This window comes from Lissotriton helveticus, chromosome 3_1 (genome assembly GCF_964261635.1).
Source record: "Lissotriton helveticus chromosome 3_1, aLisHel1.1, whole genome shotgun sequence".
NCBI lineage: Eukaryota > Metazoa > Chordata > Amphibia > Caudata > Salamandridae > Lissotriton > Lissotriton helveticus.
Genome location: NC_136061.1, coordinates 217,023,735 through 217,041,936, shown reverse-complemented (window position 1 = coordinate 217,041,936; position 18,202 = coordinate 217,023,735). Strand labels below are relative to the sequence as shown.

At 49.6% G+C, this 18,202-nt stretch overlaps 1 protein-coding gene across 4 annotated transcripts in view; it reads left to right on the top strand.

Moving 5' to 3' along the window:
• TAF15 (TATA-box binding protein associated factor 15) overlaps nucleotides 1-18,202 on the top strand; it is a 589,620-nt gene that overhangs the window by 115,454 nt on the left and 455,964 nt on the right. The gene's annotated exons all lie outside the window — the stretch shown is intronic.

Genomic DNA, 18,202 nt, shown 5'->3' with positions numbered 1-18,202 from the left:
AGTACAGTCAGAGGTTGGAGAGAGTTCCTACCGATCGCCCTATATAGGCACGTTATCTCCTTGACCTTGCTCCGCCGTTCCATACAAGGGGGGGCCAATAGGCCCCCACGCAAGCATGGCGGGGCCCGGCCCCTCCCACACCCCGTCCCTTTCGGGGCCGCTTGCCCCGCGCCCTCGCCCCGGAAGTACTGGTGTGCTTCCGGGGCGAGGGGGCTGGGTCGCGGCAGCGAAAGGGTTAAAAGCCTGGGGAGCGCGGGAAGCGGCCTCTTTGTGCCCGCGCTCCCAGGCTCGCTCCTCGCCCCACCGTGGGGCCGTGTAATTTTCTCTCTTGTTTTATTTCAGGTGCCGGCGGATTCTAAGGGCTTCGGTGATCGCCTGGTTTTCAGCCGACGTACGGCGGAAGAACAGCGGGAGGACTCCGGTTATTTTCTCTCGTTTTTCATTTCAGGTGCCCTGGGAAGTAGCGGGCAACGTGGAGCGACGTGCATCGGGGCGACAACTGTGGTGGAGTGTTTTGCCCACGGAACATGCTGCAGCACCCGGGCCCCCCCAGCGGCCCGTAATCTCTTTTCATTTTGTCCCCTCTGCAGGTGTGCGGTCTCCTACTAGGGAGCGAAGCTAGCAAGTCACCCGGAATGGCGGAGGAGCTAGATCGTGTGAAGGAGCGGACAACGTGGGTGGAGTGGCCCGAAGCTGCAGGTGAATCATGGCGCGCGAGGGTGAAGTGCTGTGAAGTGCGGGTGAATCGGCTTCAGGTCTCCGGTCCGAGGGAGAGCAGCGGCGTCGTCCTCGGAGATACAGGAACATTGTTAAGTTAAGTTGCCTCGAGAGGGCACGCTACAAGTGAAGGCTGCCATCATTAGAGTGGGTGGTTTTTGCGGTGCGCTGATACCTGCGAGGGCTTACTTCCATGGCGCACGTTTGTTGTCTTGGGCACATACCGGGGGTTTTGCAATACTAGTGCCGGGGCCGTGCGGAGGGGGGAGAGGGCGCCGCTAAAGCTTCCTCGGCAGCCCTGAATGTATGGGTGTATCATAGGGTACAGTTCCCAGCAATGTCTCATTTGAGCACTGTGCTGTCGGCACCATTGTTAGTGCTTGCATGGCCTAGGGGCAAATAAGGATGCAATTGATTTGGTCACACAATTGTCTCTCTCGAATGTTTTATGTGTATGAGTAAGTTGGTGACAGGCGTTCACACACACAACAGCCCTTCTAGAAAGGAGGCCTGCAGAACTGCAGTTCTAACATCGTTATTTAGTTATTATAAAATATTCGTGCCATGAAAAGATTGAGCATATATTTAATGAATTACTTAAATGTTTAGCACGGTTTTATGCGGTGTTAGAGTCTACAAAACAGTTTATAATGATGTGGGAGTGCAGAATTACTAAAAAACTGAACACAGTCGGAGACCTTATAATATGCACCCAATAAGTGTTATGAAAGCTACAGTAGCACTTTTTGCGATGGGCTATAATGCTTTAGTAATGCCCAGAGAGCATGCCTTATCTACAAGTAAGCCGTGGGAGTGTGGAACAGCAATATGCAGTGGTGAACGTTTCGTTCTGTACTGAAGGGGACGCTGTTTTATATACAATTTACAAATCATAGAAGCATGTAGTTAGCGCTGAGTTTAAGATCATGGAAACTGCGTTCATGGAAACTGCGCCAGGAATATTATGGAAAAGTGCTGTGCATTGTTTTAACGTGGTGAAATTAGGCAGCATTCATTAGCGTATGTCAAGGGCTGCTGAGTAGATAACATCATCCCAAGGCAAAAATGTTTAACAATGCATACTTGCGTAACAAGCTTTGTATCTTCAAGTCAAGTTACAACCTTCATTGCAAATTTGCGCATAGGAACGTCTGCAAGTGCTTAGCAGTGTAACCGTGCGAGAAATCTCACTGCAGCTTGCTATAATTCGGTGTGCACCGATCTGGGACCTCATTTGCATTATCCAGAACATGATCATTTGAATGAATAATTAGATTGATGTCTGTGTAGACTGTTGCTGCCATGGTGCCCCGCTATCGCTTTCTAATAGTTTCAAAATGGCCACAAGCTGAGACTGGGAGCTGCTGCCAATAATGCTCGTCTAACCAGGGGAGAGTAGGGACTCTGAGAGCAAACATGGACGGGGTGGAATTTAAAGTTGAAAATGGAAGGAGAGGCGCCTCCAATGTAAATTTCAAATGTGTTACGTACTTTTAACTTTGGTTTATTGAAGTAATGAAGCTCTCGGTTTATCATTTAGCTCAAAGTGTTGGTTTGTGATTATTTTATCACACGTGGGTCGCAGAGGAGTGCTGGGTATTTCAGGGAGGAGCAACAAGAACAATTGTGTGCGAGGTTTCATTTGAATAAACTGTAAAGGGTGCCAATCTGCACAGTTTTCGTGCCTGACAAGCAGCACGTGGGTGATATTATAGGCAGAAGGAACTGTAAGTGCCAAGTGGGACATGGGTTTTGTTTTGGCATGGGTTTTGTTTTTGACCGTTAGCTTGTGCAGGTTTGAGCTGGAAACATTTTCCCGGGATGCAATTTTCAGGTTGGGGAAAAAGCCAGGAGTGGCTGAAGGTGTCTCGGGTGACACGAGGCCTCTACCTCTATTCGCGTGAGGGGGAGACCCCAAGGTTGCACTGAGAAGCAGAAACTATTCCCTTGCACGATTGAAAGTGGACGTCAGATGGTCCAAAAAATTTATGTCACACAATATATATTTCGGGGTACAGGGCCAAGGCAGCCGTCCTAAAAAATCCGAAACATCTTGCTTCATAGTTCAGCGCTAGGAGAAAGAAAGGGCAGGTATGAACTCGATCATGACCTGGTCCAAGAAGGGTTTGTATATGGAACGTGCGATATGCACACTGACGCCTTTTAGCAACTTCCCACTAGCGAAGTCATTATGAACTGGCCTACGGGTTGCTTATTGGTGCCAGTAAACCAATTTCCTTAACAGATACCAGTAAAACAGACTGTGACGTGCTCATTTAGTCAAATAAGACAGGTGACACATTCAGGAAAAGACATGGCCTAGTAAAATCTGTTTCTCTGCCAAGCACAGAAGTCAACCACGTTCTGTTGCAACTCAGGGCAGAAAGCCTAACATAGGGATTAGATTAGCATTCTGCCGTGGCTCTGGTATTAAGAGTCGAATGTTGCTCATTCTTAGGGGGGGTGCGTCATGTGGTTATCCCATGAACATCCAACTCTTCTATTCTGAACTTTATGCATTACTGAATGCAACGAGTCTTAGGGGACTATGACGTCCAGGCCTTGGCCACTGGGACCAAAAAAGGGAGTCATCAAGTGGATTGCTTATTTGAAACCTGAGTGAGAATCTGAGGTGTTGCCACTCTTGTTGTCTACACTGCTCACAGTTGTTTGTCAGTGTTCCTCCTTTTCCTTGAGATGATTTGTGGGTGGTTCAGAAGGCCTTAAACATTGTTCTAGCCAGGTCAGGGAGCCAAGTTAAGTGAGCATAGTGCGAGAGGGTTTCCTGACATATGCTGCCCAATAGTCTAGGGAGCACAGTGCTCCAGTCTAAAGACCCTTATTGAGGGCATGTTAAAGACAACCGTATGAGTAAGCTATCCTAGCAACTCTTCTCTTCTGAACTCTATGCATTACTGAATGCAACGAATCTTAGGTGGCGATGACTTCCAGGGCTTGGCCACTGGGACCAAAAAAGGGCGCCCGCAAGTGGATTTCTTATTGAAACCTGAGTGGGAATCTGAGGCGTTACCACTGTTTTGCCTGCATTTCTTACATTTTATTGCAGTGTTTCTCCTTTTCCGTGAGATGATTTGTAGACGGCTCAGAAGGCCTTAAACATTGATCCAGCCAGATCAGGGAGACAAATTATGTGAGCATAGTGTGGGAAGGTTTCCCTGACATACGCTGCCCACTATTCTAGGGGGCACATTACACCAGTCCAAACGACCCTTAAGGAGGGCAGGTTAAAGACAACCTTAGTAGTAAAGCTATCCTAGTGGTAACTGTGGAGACCAGCCGTCAGGCTAAGGCTGGTAGGGAGGTAAAAGCAGCTTGGTTTTACCAGTATAAAATCTCTCGAGCGAGGGAATGAAAGTTATACCACACGAGGTGGATATTAAATATAGGTATTTATTCTAAACACATCCCTCTGATCCCATTAGGAGGCTATGAGGCAAAGAATTACAGTCAGTAAACTTATTTAACACGCAGTAACTTAGCACAGTATACGTAGTGCCCTAGGGGCGTACCGGACCATATATCAAGTAAGTGGTATACGGACCACGGCAGGCATCCTGACAAGGCCTGGAGCCTTTAGAGCGGGGGGCCATTAGGAAGAACCCAAAGTAGTGACACATGGGGGCCCACGCGAAGGAAAATCCTTTATCTCACAGGTCATCTCATGTTAGCACTAAGATTCTGGGGATGCTTGCGATCATGTCTGGTTGACTGGGATGGTATTTACCAGAAGTCAAAGTGGGGAACTAAAGAGGCTCTTGTGCCAAGCAGACTGTCCCTTTCAAACTTATCGCCAAAAGACGTGGGTAGAAAACCAGGAATAGGTGGTGATGTCCTGGTCTGCTACAGAATTGTAATAACCATGTATGTGCCTATCGCCAAAAGACGTGGGTAGAAAACCAGGAATAGGTGGTGATGTCCTGGTCTGCTACAGAATTGTAGTAACCTTGTATGTGCCGTAGGCACCGCACTTCACACTGTGTATCGTCCTTGAGGAGTCATGAGGGCGCTATGGTAATCACGGTGGGCCCCATGCACGGGGTCACTGTACTGCACACTGGATATTATTCTCTAATGAAGGTCATTCTACAAGGCACTCTCCGTAACACTAATCGAAACACATTACATGGGACACAAACTGAGGCTGTGCTGAGCACTTGCAGTTGGGAGTGTTAATGAGTATGTGTTTGGCGTCTTATCTAAACTTAGCAAGTAATGGCAATGTAAGACTAAGCACGTGTACAGCAGTTATCGCCAGAAACACTAATGGTTTGTGTTTATCTTTTCCATGTATGTATGGCCGGGTCCACGGTGGATATCTGGAGTGCTCCACATCACAACAGCTACTACAGGTGGACAGCCCAAGGAATGCTTACGTCAGGTAGAGGATGGCAAGCAACAACGCAAGTGGGATGGGCGAGCGATCAAAAGACGCAGGAGGTGCCAACACAGAGTTGATTGTTTTGGTGTGTAAGCCATTAATTGGTAGCAGAATGTTGCTTCACAAAGAATGGCAGTATTTGCCCTAACAGGAAATTGTATACCTACAGTAATGGCGCCTGTGCACGCAGGGCCACCAGTGTCAGCATGATATATGCATAGATCACCAGTTGGTAGTGACAACGGTAGAGATGGGACAGTACACAAGGGTATGCAGTCCTGGCCTCGGCAACCCCGGGAATGATAGGCCTATGCAACGCCTCATTTCCCCTGTTCAGGAAGCGGTGACTTCCATAGTAAAAGTAGTACCATACACTTAACACTTTCCAGAGCGTAGTGGCTAGGTGTGGATGGTTAGCAGACTGTTCAGTATGCCAGTGGGAGGGGTAGAATGATAGTACCAGGATACCTCCGGTCACAGCATCTGCAGGGATCCTCGTTAGGCGTGCCTCCACACCCTCATGCATTAGGACATGGGGTAACGAGGGTAGGACTCAGACTGCACCATAAGGGGGCAGTTTTTTACCCAGGCTGCACGTACAAGGGGGGTGGGACTAGGCGAGTGCACGGAGTCACTCGGTGAAGAATCACTCGATAAAGAGGATCAGCACTTGGTTTGAGAAATTAGTTCAAACACAGTAATTGCCAGTCGGCTGATAATGAAGAGGGGACGATTATTGGAGGGGTTGTCTCTACTCAGGGTGGGAGGTCCAGCTGACAGTCAAGGAATGTCCTAGGGATAGGGAACAAACTAGCAGGGGTAGAGGGTTTCTTGATTAGGAAGATATGACCTAGGTTGGGGGGGGCCAGATAGTCGGTCAACTACCTGGCCTGTGGCGGTAAGGTCATTAATCGGTGAGCAGCATTTTAAGGTCCTTACGGGGGGGCGGACCCATTCACGAAAGGGGCCGCCCGCGGGAGGGGCCATTGGTCTCTCTCAGAACTTCAGGGGCAGGATATGATATCCCGTTTTAAAGGGTGCGGGGGAGGGAGTCTACGCTTTCCTCAGGCTGGTAGCCACCCCTCACAACACTATGACGTCACTAAGGTGCGCGAGTGTCTGGGCCCTCCTGTTATGGTTAAATGGAGTTCAGGGAGCGCACGTGGGTGTAACGTGCCCTGGGGTTGCGCATGCGCATCTTCAACGTGAGAGCGCAGCTGTAAAAGGATCTGACACCGGTTGGCGACCTTGCCGTAGGACTTTATTAAAAATATTAGAATGCAGTTTAATTTTCAGGATGATTAGATTACGTTAGGAAACACGCTGTACTAGCTATTTGTTAAGGTTAGCCCATCATACCATGTCGAAACGGATGTCAATCTAATCTTCTGAAAAGTGTGCATTTTAATAATTGTCAGAAATGTTTATTTGATTAAAATTTTTGATTTGTTTTATATTTTAATAAATACGGCCAGGGGGGGGGCCCTGTACCCCCCCTTGACTTCCAAAGACCCCCATGTGTTGTCTGGTTGAATTGGGTAATTCAGTCAGTGTTAAAGGGGGGAGGTGGCCGGCAGTCCAAGACCATGATACAAGGGGGGCCAATAGGCCCCCACGCAAGCATGGCGGGGCCCGGCCCCTCCCACACCCCGTCCCTTTCGGGGCCGCTTGCCCCGCGCCCTCGCCCCGGAAGTACTGGTGTGCTTCCGGGGCGAGGGGGCGGGGTCGCGGCAGCGAAAGGGTTAAAAGCCTGGGGAGCGCGGGAAGCGGCCTCTTTGTGCCCGCGCTCCCAGGCTCGCTCCTCGCCCCACCGTGGGGCCGTGTAATTTTCCCCACCCTCCATCCCTTGTTAGCAGACTTTGGGGCCTGGCAAATGGTAAGTATCAGGTTTGTTAATGTCCCGGACTATAGGTTTAGGGGGCTTGTAAAAGCGGGCCTTGAATTTCCTGTTTACTCAAAGGGAGAACAGAGGTAAATATTTTGTGCAGTGCCGTGATATTTAACTAATTCTCTCCTTAGGCCTTTTTCCCGCTTACAGGAGTATCTGTATATGTATATGTTTTGTGCTTTGCTGTGTATTAACAATTTTTTCTCCTTAGGCCTTTTTTCCTTTTAGAATAGCAATGTCGTATTTATTATGTGTGTCTGGCGGTAAGGTCATTAATCGGTGAGCAGCATTTTAAGGTCCTTACGGGGGGGCGGACCCATTCACGAAAGGGGCCGCCCGCGGGAGGGGCCATTGGTCTCTCTCAGAACTTCAGGGGCAGGATATGATATCCCGTTTTAAAGGGTGCGGGGGAGGGAGTCTACGCTTTCCTCAGGCTGGTAGCCACCCCTCACAACACTATGACGTCACTAAGGTGCGCGAGTGTCTGGGCCCTCCTGTTATGGTTAAATGGAGTTCAGGGAGCGCACGTGGGTGTAACGTGCCCTGGGGTTGCGCATGCGCATCTTCAACGTGAGAGCGCAGCTGTAAAAGGATCTGACACCGGTTGGCGACCTTGCCGTAGGACTTTATTAAAAATATTAGAATGCAGTTTAATTTTCAGGATGATTAGATTACGTTAGGAAACACGCTGTACTAGCTATTTGTTAAGGTTAGCCCATCATACCATGTCGAAACGGATGTCAATCTAATCTTCTGAAAAGTGTGCATTTTAATAATTGTCAGAAATGTTTATTTGATTAAAATTTTTGATTTGTTTTATATTTTAATAAATACGGCCAGGGGGGGGGCCCTGTACCCCCCCTTGACTTCCAAAGACCCCCATGTGTTGTCTGGTTGAATTGGGTAATTCAGTCAGTGTTAAAGGGGGGAGGTGGCCGGCAGTCCAAGACCATGTATGTATGCGCTTGTAGCGTGGCTTTTGGATTCTACAGTACCTGTCCCCCAGTGTTTCCTGATCGCTGTTGTTATTGCTCCATGCAACAGAAACTGGCCCTGGTGGATGTCCCAATCTGCCCAAAATGTTGCAAACAGCCGGAACTCACCTTCTTCATATAGATCCTGCAGTTTAGTTGCTCCTGCCTGTATCCAGTCCTCCAGATCTCTCTATTAGCCCCCTCAAGTGGGAGCGCCTGCAGCACCCTCATTGGGAGGTCCAGTGAGTAGGGCACTCGAGTTTGTGTCCTCTGCAGGCATCTCCTCCAACAGCGCTGTATCACTTGCAATTCATTGGTACACTCCTGTGGTTCTCCCCTAACAGTAGCCTCCGTAGGAGCACATCTCATGCAGGGAGCAAAGACCCCAACCCTCCCTCCAGTGACAGCCTCCTTGATATCCATTGCAGTTTTCCCGCTGAGTAGTATGACTCAAAGTCGGGGTCCGCCAGTCCCCCTTCCTCTGCTGCTCGTTTTAATGTCGGCAGGGCCACTCTCCGACGGCCCGCCTCCCAGATGAACAACACCAGGTATGTATCTAACTCCATGAATTGGGCTCTCTGTATCCAAAAGGGTAATGTGGTAAACAAGTATAATGGGCATAGAAGGGCTATAATTTTTTAGTAGCGCCACTCTGCCGGCAACTGCTAGAGGGAGCGTCCCCCAGGATGCCATGCTGTCTTTTAAGGATGTACCATCCTGCCTTTGTTCCCCTCCTGGAGGTCTAATTGGGAGTGGTATATGTTAACACCCAGATATTGTAGGCAGTGGGGTTCCCACACAAATTCTTCCAGTCCCTCTGGTGATTCCTTGCACCCCTCTAGTGGGAAAAGCTGGGAATTCTCCCAATTTACTTTAAGCCCCGACAGCACAGCGAAGTCTGTCATAATCTCCCAAGCTCCTCGCAATTCCCCTCCCAAATCGCCCAAGAAGAGGATCAGGTCATCTGCATATAGTACAATGTGATGGGTATTCCTCCTATCTGCAGGCCCAGGTATTTTCCTCCTGATTGAGCAAGGCAAGCCAATGTCTCTGTAGCCAGTGTGAACAGTATGGGGAAAGGGGGCACCCCTAGCATGTCCCCCTCACCACTCTATAATGCTCTGAAATAGTACGACCCGTTTGCACTCTTTCCAGGGCTCCATATTTAGTAACTACCCATCGTAGGAAGCCCTGCCCCAGTCGCATTCGCTCCTAAACTCCATATAAATATCCCCACTCGAGGCTATCAAAAGCCATCTCTATATCAATGACAAAGACCGCTCCATCTCCATTTCCTCGGTCGCTTGCCTTCAGTATAGACAACAATCATCTAATGTTGAGCTGTGTATCTACCTGGGATAAACCCCGCCTGATCTGGGTGGACTAGTGTAGTCATGAATGGGAGGAGTCTCGTTGCTAGGATTTGCTTAATATTTAATGGCCCTCCGCACTTCCTGCTCAGTAATGTTTGCCCCAAAAATCGTGATATTTTCTTCTGTTGGGGTGGGGAGGGGAGCAAGAAAGTCGATCAATGCATCTAAAGAGACACATAATATTCCATGAACCTGACAACGATCTCCTCCTGTCTTTATAGATGGCGCCCGGCGTGATCTGCTATTTAGAGCTACCTCTACGGGTTGGGTTGGCTAGCCAGGCCAACAGGGATCCCTACCTGTCCCTTTCCGTATGGGTCTGTTACATATATCTTTTATAGTCAAAACAGCGCAGCCATTCCTCTTGTGCTGCTACTTTCTCTTTTTCATCTAGGAGATCCAGAAGGATCGATGGATGTTTAGGCACCCCCAATGAAAGTCCCCATGCATCGTCCTCCGACTACTGCCTGAAAGGCGGCCTATTCTGTCAGTCTGGACGAGGTAGTGTCTGTAATAACCAATAAGTAGTGTATTATGTGGCCTATAGTATCCTTGAGGAATACCTGATCTTCCAGTGACTCCTGTGTATGCCCCCAGGTAGGAATGGACTGTCGGCCCGGCCCTCATTTTAGTCGCATCAGGACCGGGTTATGATCTGATATCGTACACGTCAAATATTCCACCCCTTGTACCGAGGAATGTATATCAGTGGAGCACAAGAAGGTGTCTATCCGAACGTGTAGATCATGTACATGAATTGGGCTCTCTGTATCCAAAAGGGTAATGTGGTAAACAAGTATAATGGGCATAGAAGGGCTATAATTTTTTAGTAGCGCCACTCTGCCGGCAACTGCTAGAGGGAGCGTCCCCCAGGATGCCATGCTGTCTTTTAAGGATGTACCATCCTGCCTTTGTTCCCCTCCTGGAGGTCTAATTGGGAGTGGTATATGTTAACACCCAGATATTGTAGGCAGTGGGGTTCCCACACAAATTCTTCCAGTCCCTCTGGTGATTCCTTGCACCCCTCTAGTGGGAAAAGCTGGGAATTCTCCCAGTTTACTTTAAGCCCCGACAGCACAGCGAAGTCTGTCATAATCTCCCAAGCTCCTCGCAATTCCCCTCCCAAATCGCCCAAGAAGAGGATCAGGTCATCTGCATATAGTACAATGTGATGGGTATTCCTCCTATCTGCAGGCCCAGGTATTTTCCTCCTGATTGAGCAAGGCAAGCCAATGTCTCTGTAGCCAGTGTGAACAGTATGGGGAAAGGGGGCACCCCTAGCATGTCCCCCTCACCACTCTATAATGCTCTGAAATAGTACGACCCGTTTGCACTCTTTCCAGGGCTCCATATTTAGTAACTACCCATCGTAGGAAGCCCTGCCGCAGTCGCATTCGCTCCTAAACTCCATATAAATATCCCCACTCGAGGCTATCAAAAGCCATCTCTATATCAATGACAAAGACCGCTCCATCTCCATTTCCTCGGTCGCTTGCCTTCAGTATAGACAACAATCATCTAATGTTGAGCTGTGTATCTACCTGGGATAAACCCCGCCTGATCTGGGTGGACTAGTGTAGTCATGAATGGGAGGAGTCTCGTTGCTAGGATTTGCTTAATATTTAATGGCCCTCCGCACTTCCTGCTCAGTAATGTTTGCCCCAAAAATCGTGATATTTTCTTCTGTTGGGGTGGGGAGGGGAGCAAGAAAGTCGATCAATGCATCTAAAGAGACACATAATATTCCATGAACCTGACAACGATCTCCTCCTGTCTTTATAGATGGCGCCCGGCGTGATCTGCTATTTAGAGCTACCTCTACGGGTTGGGTTGGCTAGCCAGGCCAACAGGGATCCCTACCTGTCCCTTTCCGTATGGGTCTGTTACATATATCTTTTATAGTCAAAACAGCGCAGCCATTCCTCTTGTGCTGCTACTTTCTCTTTTTCATCTAGGAGATCCAGAAGGATCGATGGATGTTTAGGCACCCCCAATGAAAGTCCCCATGCATCGTCCTCCGACTACTGCCTGAAAGGCGGCCTATTCTGTCAGTCTGGACGAGGTAGTGTCTGTAATAACCAATAAGTAGTGTATTATGTGGCCTATAGTATCCTTGAGGAATACCTGATCTTCCAGTGACTCCTGTGTATGCCCCCAGGTAGGAATGGACTGTCGGCCCGGCCCTCATTTTAGTCGCATCAGGACCGGGTTATGATCTGATATCGTACACGTCAAATATTCCACCCCTTGTACCGAGGAATGTATATCAGTGGAGCACAAGAAGGTGTCTATCCGAACGTGTAGATCATGTACGTGTGAGAAATAGGAATAGTCCCTATTCGACGGGTGTGTGCACCTCCATGTATCCAGCAACCCCCATCTGGTTTGCCACTCTGTGAAGGCTCTCGCTATCCTGATGACCGGGGAATCCCTAAGCGGCGGGTGGGAGCGGTCCAGTGTCAAGTCCGCTATGCAGTTGAAGTCTCCTGCCAGGACTGTGGAATGCATCGGGTAGGGTGCCAGACGTGTTGGCCAGGAATGTGCTTTGGTCCGAGTTAGGGCCATACAGGTTGATTATCCTGGCCATCCAATCTTCTCGTGACCACCAGGTATCGGCCCTCTGTGTCGGCCCAGTCTCCTGAGTGTTAAAGGGGGACCCTGCCCTTATCCAGACTAGCGCCCCTCTAGCAAATGCAGAGAATGAAGCGTGATATGCCTGTCTCCGCCATCTACGTAGTGCAGCTCCCTCGGGAGCCAGGAGATGTGTTTCCTGTAGAAGGGCTATATGAACCCCCTCCTGTTCAGATAGGAGAAACGTTGTAGCGTCCACATTGTGTGCATTCCCCTCACATTCCAGGACGTAAGCTTATAGGTCGTGGTATCTATTAGTGCAGTTCATGCCTGTGTGGCTCTCACCAGTTTCGGACCTCTCAGTGATTGAGGTATGGTCTCTGCAGTTTCCCTATTTAACTTCATAATCCCCGAATTCTCACATCCCAGGATAAGTGAGTGTTTCTCCCCCATCCAATCTCTATACAAACTGTACAATTGAAATAAAAAGAGTAATGCTTCAGGGGCCATGGAAGCCACTTAGGTGGAAGGCAAGCCAAACCCACCTGACCTCCCGGGGCTTTACACCCATCCAGTACTTTACATAAACCTGGTGTGCGACCTTCCCAGGAGCCATTCAGTCGCAGCTTCTCCAGCAGCCCTGCCCTCGCCCCCAACTACCATCTCTGATACTTGCTTGCAGGATACAGTTCAAATGATGCAATCTGCCGTCCCCGGGGATACATCTGGGAGTTCCAAGCTAAGGCCATCCACAGTACTGGAGCTATGGTCTGAGTCTCCAGATCCATCCCTGTCTGTGAGGATGTGTCTCCGGCCGCTGAGGCACTTAGTGATGCAGTCACCGCCACCACTGTGTCCCTTTCCCACTGGATTTCCGCTTTTGTAGGGGCCCTCCTGGTCTTCCCCCTGCTCCTCTTTTGTCGGTCCGATATCTTCTCCCGTCTTTCCAGTGGAAGCCGGTCTTGCCCGGTAGGTGCTTGGTGATCGATCCAGTCCCATACTTCCTGTGACATAGTAAAGAACCGCAACCCCGTTGTGGTCGTCACTCTCAGTTTAGCCGGGATTATCATTGAGTATTGGGTTACCATCTGGAGTCGTTTTCGTTTCGCCGCCAGAAAAGATGCTTGTTGTTTTTGAACCTCTCTGTAAAAGTCAAGAAAGATTCTGATTTTGCTATTGTCCACCACTATGTGGTCTTTCAGTCTGGCCTGGCAGAGCACATAGTCCCGGTCTTTATAGAACAAGAAGCGCGCCACTACCGCTCGTGGGGGGCCCCACGGCCGGGGTGGTCTCGCTGGAATTCTGTCGGCCCGTTCCAAGGCAAAATAGGGGGAGAGGCCCTTCCTCAGGTACATTTTCTCATATCCATCCTTCTAGGTATACCACCATGGCGTTGCCTTCAATTTTTTTCCGGGAGACCCAAAATCCTCAGATTGTTGTGCCGCGATCTATTTTCGGTGTCCTCCGCTCTGAGCTCTAGGGTGTGCACCCGCTTTTCCATCTCTGCTAGCTTGTCTGTTGCAGTGTTTATCAGCAGCCTCATGTTGCTGATGTCGCTCTCATTAGTCAGCCCGAAGGAGTCCCAAGTCTTCTCTTACAGTGTTTATTTTGGTTTCCACATCCATCCTTGAGGTTTTTATGGTTTGGAGTATGTCCTGGAGCGTCAGACCTGGGAAGGGGGGGCTCTTGCTGATCCGTATGTCCTTTGCCTCATGTCCCTGAGCCCTGCATGTTTTCGGGGTCCTGGTCCACCAGTTCTGGGTCCCCCCTCCTAGTAGTCTTCCCCATGGTGGATCTTCTTCTCTCAGGGTTGCTTCACTTTTATGCCCTCCTCGTCCCCTTATCCGCCCTGTGCCTGTAATTTGTGGTCCCACTTCTCTGCCTCTCAGAGCAGGGCGTGTGAGGTCTGTAGCTTGCCTCACTGTCTAGTCTCTCCCAGTCCGGAGTCTATGGGCACCTTTCAGCAAGGTCAGGCTCTTCAGATATGGCCAGTGTGGGCTTGGCTGCTGTACCATAATTCGGTATCTTCCCCTTGTAAGTCTGTTTCCTGATTTACATTGATCTCGGTACGAGGCCGGCTGTCTTGTCTCTGTGCAGGTCCTCTGCCTCTCGCCTCAGAGAGAAGTCTCCTTTTACCTCTGATAGCTGTGCCCTTCCAGGGGGTCCTGCTTCTCTGGTCTTAATTCCCACAATTAACTCTAATTCATGCCCTTCTCTAAGGCGGGTGTGCAGCGCTCTGGTCCTCTCCCTCAGCCCCTCTGATATGCCTGCTCACCTGTAGTCTTTCAACCTCACCAGAGGAATAGGGCTTCTCCTGCTCACTCACGCCGTCCGATTGAGAGCCACTGGCCCAGGGGGTCTCTGTCTCTTTGCTGCTGCCAGTTCTCTTATCTCAGCGGCCTTGTGGTCTGCCTTCGCGATCCTGCCTTCCCAGGCGATTCCTTGTAGGGGGTCGCAGTGGGTTCCAGTCCGTACTGATGCCAATCCCTGCAGTGGGCTGGTTGCAAGCCTATTGGGCCAGCCGGAGCCGCCAGTCTTTTCTGCCCCGCAAAGATGCACCGAGTGTGGCTCAGGCACAAAGTGCGGGCTGTGTTGTCTCCAGTGGCCGCCCTTGCTTCAGTTCTCAGGTCCCGCGGACGCCGACTTCAGCACCAACTCCGGACCTCCTCCTTGCCTTCCGCTGTCTTTTTGCACTGACAGGGGCCTCCCCAAGGGCGGAACCTGAGTCCGGACTCACATGGGCCCGCGTGCTCAGCAGTTTGCTGGAGTTCTCAGTTGGTGGCCTCTGCTACCATTTTGTTTCATTACCCAGCCGCTCTCACCAGTCGCCACAAGCAGCTCCAGCAGCTATTGAGGTTGCGACACACCCTCGAGCAGAGCGCCCCTTGTCCCCAGGGATCAATCGTTCGTGCAGTGGTCCCCAGGGCTTGTCCACGTAATCAGGATGATACTGGAAAGGGGCTAGCAACCGGGAGTGTAGTTCCGAGCCTCCTACTTCATCGGCATCAAGCCACGCCCCTTATTCTGAATGGTATAGTTAAATGAATCCAGAGGTTATCTTTGGATTTAGTAGGTATGAGGTCTACAGAACATCCAGGTCCATCAGTAATAGCTGCCAATTTTGATTGTGCTGCAGTTATTATGGGTTCTAAGGGAGGGGTTGCAGCACTCCTAAAGAAAGATATTCCTTTTCTTTTGCCGTTCCACTGTGCAACTCACAAGCTTCAGCTTGGCATTCTAGTAGCCGTTAAATTCAGTCCCTCTATTTGTAAGTTTGAACAAATTTGAAATGGATTTTCAAATTTTACTAGAAAAATCCTAAGAGGCGAAGAGATGGCAAAGAAATTTCAAGAACAGTTGATGAAAACGTTGCATATTTGACTGATATTAAACAGGTCGATGGGTATCCAGCAAAACCAGGGCTATGGCAGCCATGCAACAAAATCTACAGACAGTGGTTCTACACCAGGGACAGGTTGCAGCTGGGAATGATGATTCCTCCTCTAAGGCAAAAAGTACCTCTCCATTGTAACTACCCTTTCATTTATAAAAAAAACCTTTACAGTCTGAGAGATATGCTGAAGCCAGTGTCTGAGCTTTCAGCGTTCCTTCGGTCTAATGAACTACGTTTATTGTATGTTTCACCGGTTGTAGAGAGGAAACTGTACCACCCTGAAGAAAATACGTTTGGAAACATTCCTACTGATGGCTGGGAAATAAAGGTGTCTGGACCATGCCCACCAGCAGCAACACGCAAACGGGAATGTGAGTTCAAGTTCAAGTTCAAGTTCGAGCATTTATTTAGCGCACTACTCACCCAGAGGGTCTCAAGGCGCTTGGGAAGGGGGTTCATTATTTGTCGAATTGCCAGGTTTTAAGTTCTTTTCTGAATGAGATGTGGTTATGAGTAAGGCGGAGGTGAGAGGGGAGTGAGTTCCAGGTCTTGGCAGCCAGGAAGGAGAAGGATCTGCCACCCATGGAGGATCTTCGGATGAGCGGGACTGTGGCGAGGGCTTGATTGGACGATCTTAGTTGGCGGGTGGGTTTGTAGAAAGATAGTCGAGTGTTGAGGCATTCGGGTCCTAGGTTGTAGAGGGCCTTGTGTGCGTGGGTGAGAAGACGGAACGTAATTCTTTTGTTGACGGGAAGCCAGTGGAGGTCCTTTAGGTGTCCGGTGATGTGATCTCGGCGAGGGATATCCAATATGAGTCTCGCTGATGAGTTTTGGATGCGTTGGAGTTTTTTCTGTAATTTTGCTGTGATTCCGGCGTATAGAGTGTTACCATAATCCAGCCGACTTGTGATCAGTGCGTGAGTCACAGTCTTTCTTGTTTCGAGGGGGATCCAGCGGAAGATCTTTTTGAGGATGCGAAGAACGTTGAAGCAGGAGGATGAGACGGCGTTGACTTGTCTGGACATCGAGAGAGAGGAGTCCAGGATGAAGCCAAGGTTACGTGCGTGGTCCGTGGGAGTGGGTGCTGTGCCCAGCGCGAGAGGCCACCAAGAGTCGTACCAGGCAGATGGTGAAGATCCTAGGATGAGCACTTCAGTTTTGTCTGAGTTGAGTTTTAGGCGGCTTTGTTTAATCCATTCGGCTACTTCTTTCATTCCTTCGTGAAGATTGGTTTTGGCAGTGTTCGGGTCTTTGGTGAGGGAAAGTATTAATTGGGTGTCGTCGGCGTAGGAGATGATGTTGAGGTTGTGTTGGCGTGCGATGGATGCGAGTGGGCTCATGTAGACGTTGAAGAGGGTGGGGCTGAGTGATGATCCTTGTGGTACTCCGCATATGACTTCTGTGGCTTCTGAGTTGAATGGGGGAAGTCGGACTCTTTGAATTCTCCCGGCGAGGAACGAGATGATCCAGTCCAAGGCTTTTCCTTGTATGCCGATGTTGCTGAGGCGTTGTATAAGGGTGCTATGGCAGACCGGGTCGAAAGCGGCGGAAAGGTCGAGTAGAATGAGGGCCGCAGTTTCTCCGTTATCCAGTAGTGTTCGGATGTCGTCTGTTGCTGCAATGAGTGCGGTTTCGGTGCTGTGTTTGGCTCGAAATCCGGATTGAGATGGATCGAGGGAGTTGTTGGATTCAAGGAAGGCGGCGAGCTGGCTGTTGACGGCTTTCTCAATGACTTTGGCGGGGAAAGGGAGGAGGGATATGGGTCGGTAGTTTTTAAGTTCGGAGGGGTCTGCTGTGGGTTTCTTCAAGAGTGCGCTGAGTTCGGCGTGTTTCCAGCTTTCTGGAAAGGTGGCAGAGTTGAGCGAGCAGTTGATGACATCACGAAGATGGGGTGCGATGATGGAGTCAGCTTTGTTGAAGATGTGGTGGGGGCAGGGGTCGGTTGGCGAGCCAGAATGGATTGAGTTCATTAGGCGGATGGTGTCTTCAGTGGTTATTGTGTTCCAGGCGCTAAGGTAGTTAGTTGGCGGAGTGGTATCTAAGGGGTGTGGTGAGGGTTGATCGCTGGGAGCGATCTTGAAGCTGTTGTGGATGTCTGCGATTTTGTTGTAGAAGAAGGAGGATAGCGCGTCGCAGAGGTCCTGGGAGGGGGTGATGTCGTTGGATGCTGCGGTGGGGTTGGTAAATTCTTTGACGATGTTGAAAAGTTCCTTGCTGTTGTGGGTGTTGTTGTCGAGACGATCCTTGAATGCTGATTTCTTGGCGGATCGAATCAGTTGGTGGTGGTTGCGGGTGGCAGCCTTGAGGGTGGCCATGTTGTCGGTTGTTGAGTTTTTTCTCCATGTTTTCTCCAGGGTGCGGCATAGTTTCTTGGATTTTTTGAGATCATCATTGAACCAGGAAGCCTTTTTGCTGGCTGATTTGATCTGGTGCTTTTTCAGAGGAGCTAATTCGTCAGCACTGAGGGTGATCCATTGCTTGAGATCGGTGGCCGCTTGGTTAGGGTCCAATGAGAGGGTGGGAGGGTTTTTGTTGAGTGATGTGAGCACATTGACAGTGTTGTTAAGTATGTTGATGAGAGGTTTTCAAATTGTACTTGCATGCCAGTTCAAGGATTTCAGGCATTTGACTATACAATGTGGCCAGAAAGTAGAGAGGAACTCTATAAATAAAGGCTCTCTGATATTGAAGCAGTTGTTCAGCATTTTGAGGTAATTTTCACCAGAGAGGAGTGGTTGACCATTATAGAGTAGTTTTTTGGGCTTAAAACCCATATGAAAAGGATGAATGGTGAGGAGTTCTCTTCCATAGTGGCATACATAGTTCCGAAAACGAACTGTTTTTAAGAAATGGTAAAATTGGCCCAAAGCCATTGACCCTCATTGT